This window comes from Lycium barbarum, chromosome 3, assembly GCF_019175385.1.
Source record: "Lycium barbarum isolate Lr01 chromosome 3, ASM1917538v2, whole genome shotgun sequence".
NCBI classification, from domain to species: Eukaryota; Viridiplantae; Streptophyta; class Magnoliopsida; order Solanales; family Solanaceae; genus Lycium; species Lycium barbarum.
The window spans coordinates 122,550,474-122,553,555 of NC_083339.1; the positions used below are offsets into that span (position 1 = coordinate 122,550,474).

At 33.8% G+C, this 3,082-nt stretch overlaps 1 long non-coding RNA gene across 1 annotated transcript; it reads right to left on the reverse strand.

Annotated features, from left to right (window-relative positions):
* Positions 1-1,398, reverse strand: LOC132632164 (uncharacterized). Its single transcript, XR_009579269.1, has 2 exons — positions 1,311-1,398; positions 1-1,091 (listed from the first exon to the last, which is right to left on the reverse strand). It is a non-coding gene; the product is annotated as an uncharacterized LOC132632164 (long non-coding RNA).
* Positions 1,399-3,082: the final 1,684 nt, after the last annotated feature.

A 3,082-nucleotide genomic window follows, 5' to 3' on the forward strand; every position in this document is an offset into this window, starting at 1 on the left:
TATAGTACAACTTTCGGGTTCTGATATTGACTTTTTTTTTTTTTTTTTTTTTTTTGCTTATTTGTAAGACTTCAATTCGTAAATTCTCCTTTGTTTCATATCTATTTTTTAATCTTGTCGGCGTTCAATTTCAAATACGATGGATTACAACAAAATACAGTAACAACTTTACTGATGATTTTCGGAGCTAATTTTATGAGATGAAATTGAGGGAAGACTATTTAATCCCTGAAAGTTTATTATGACGGTGTTATCCTCGTGCCAGATTTCTTGCAACTCTATTGTCTAGTAGATTGTTAGGTGAAGAATGCATATAATAACTACTACTGCTGCTATATAAGTAATAAAAATTTATTTAACAAACACATGCTGATTTTTTTTTTTTTTTTTTTTTTTTTGTCAAAAAAAATAGGATCAGCTGGGTAAGTTTGTGAGTTTTCAACAGTAAAATTATTGTATCTATAAGTCATGAGTTCATTGGCGTAGGCTATTGTATGGGTAAAAAATCACACCTAACACATGGACAAACATGTAGTCGACACAGGGGCGGATCTATGTGGAGGGCTGGGGGTGCCACGCCACCCGGACACTTCGGTAGAAATTCGTATATGTATGTGCATATGTATACAAAATTCAATATATATTGATCTTGCCACCCATACTAACAAAGGAGGGAATGGTGCCACTGGTGAAGGGCATACCATACCACACAATTGACCTGAGTTCGAATCTCATCTAGCACATATTTTTTGGCTTGCTCTTTTGCTTGCTGCTAATTACACGCATCAGCTGTATCCTTTTTCATTTTTCATTTTTTATTTTTTTCTTCAATTCTTCTTTACTTGCTTTAATTAATTCTTGACCTTTTTTTCCTCCCTCTTTCTCAATTATTAATCTCTTGATATACACGTTGCGTGCATATCCCATATCAATGAGTACTAAATTTTAAAATATCACATAAATATTAAGTAATAAGGATAAATAATATTATGATAAAATTTAAAGGATATTGTGATCTTTCACCGATGTTTGCGCTAAGTGAAGATGATTGAATTAAAGCTACAATTCTTGATTCTTTCTCAACTTTGTATCTGCAACAACACACAAAGACATTGGAGGATGAAGATATTGAAGTAACGATATTAGATGGTTTATACAGGTAAGGATTTTAACGTGGAAAATCTGTTTCTCTCTAAGTTTTAGAGAATAAGGCATCCTGTTCCTACAATTTTTTTAGACTGCTTAGATTTCTTTAATCTCAAAATATCTAGAAGAGAACACTATTAAATAAATCGAAAAAGATAAATAACCTGAACCGTAACCCAAAATCCAACAAACCGACCCGTTTATCCTATTTGGATGGTGTGGCACCCGGAACCTTCAAATCCTGGATCCGCCTCTGAGTCGACACATGTTAATTTAAACACAATGGCGTATAAAGATTTAATGGTAATGCTAATGGCGTATAAAGATTTGATGGTAATGCCGAGCATAGCATTTACGAAGAGGCAGTTGATGTCGAAGACTAGGTCAACGAAGAGAACATCAACGGAAACAACATATCAGACCCTTTTTATTACATATTAAATGAAGTTAATGCAGTAACGGCAAAATGATTCCTAATGGCCAGAATCAAGAAATTAAAGGACAATTATTAATTCTTTAATTAATGATTGCTGTTACTTACATACAACGGGAAGGGCACCAAATAGGATCATATATGTATAAATAAGGTTTTCACTTGTATACCTAGGCATCCAATATTAACTGGAAAAATACACTATTACTGATTATTGTTCTCTGCTTATTATCATTGTCACTATTCTTTTATCATCAAGTTCTTACTTATTCTTGGGAACGAGGAAATCCATTACTATTGTTCATTAAATTGGCATAAGTTTACTTTTTTCTTTTATTTACTTAGTCTTTATCGATTGTTAATAATTTGCTTGTGTTAATTCTAACTTTTATATAAAATTACTATCAATTGTGGTTAACCTTAGAACGAAATTCAACTATTTGGGTAAAATACGAATTTTGACTCAAACAGTTTGGCGTCATCTGTGGGAATTCTACAGTTGGCTTTATAGTTTGATTTCTGCTTTATCTCTGATTACGCAAGTATTATTACTTTGGTATTTTCTTCTGTTCTTGCATTCAGATATGACAGTAACCACGATTCCGAATAAAGATAATTTAGGAGCAAACGGGGAGATCATCGCCAACATTGCAACATAAGCAATTTGAAGCTATATCATTCCTAACGCAAAGATACATTCTACGAGTTGTACCCTTTACCCGAGTTTAATCCCTATTAAGTTTTATCGGGAAGAGGCAGTAAGAAGGACATACGGGAATGGTGTACATGCTACATTGCTTGAATATTCATACTTCACACCCAAACAATGGGGGACTATCAGTCTGTATGTATACACTAGGGACTGCAAGTCATCCCGATAAAATTGTAAATTACTCAAAATTACAGTACCTTTGTCTCAGTACGGTTTCAAAGTCGCACATCGGAGAACATTGCACAAACATGATCCCGATTCATGGAGCGATTATATCAACCTTAGTTCCGGTTATTTAAATAAATCTACTACTTTTCAAGGGAAAGTCAATTCCACATTATTAATTAAAGAAACAAGGAAAATGAGAAAATCTGCTATCACACGCTCATAAAATGATTCAAGCAAAAGGTTTATTCAAAACAAGGAAAACACGATAGAAGGATACTCGGATATACAAAAAGTATACATGGATCAACTTTTCTACTTAAAGATAGTAGGAATCTAAGAATCAGCAATGGTGATCATTGTTGATAGCAGAAATCTAAGAATCAGCAACGGTGACCACAAACCAAATCAGCACACACTTTTTCAAGATTCTTAACGTTCTTGGAGGAAAGAGTGATTCTAATCTCGGGAATCTTCTCTGGAATTTTCCAAGTCTTTAAGAGATGCCGATGCAACTCGAAGCTCATTGGTAACAGCTTGAAGAGATGCGGTCAAATTAAAACTTGGAGTAAGAGATTCCTCAAAAGCTTTTTTTCGAGATCTGAGGATGTCCACATCACGTTAAA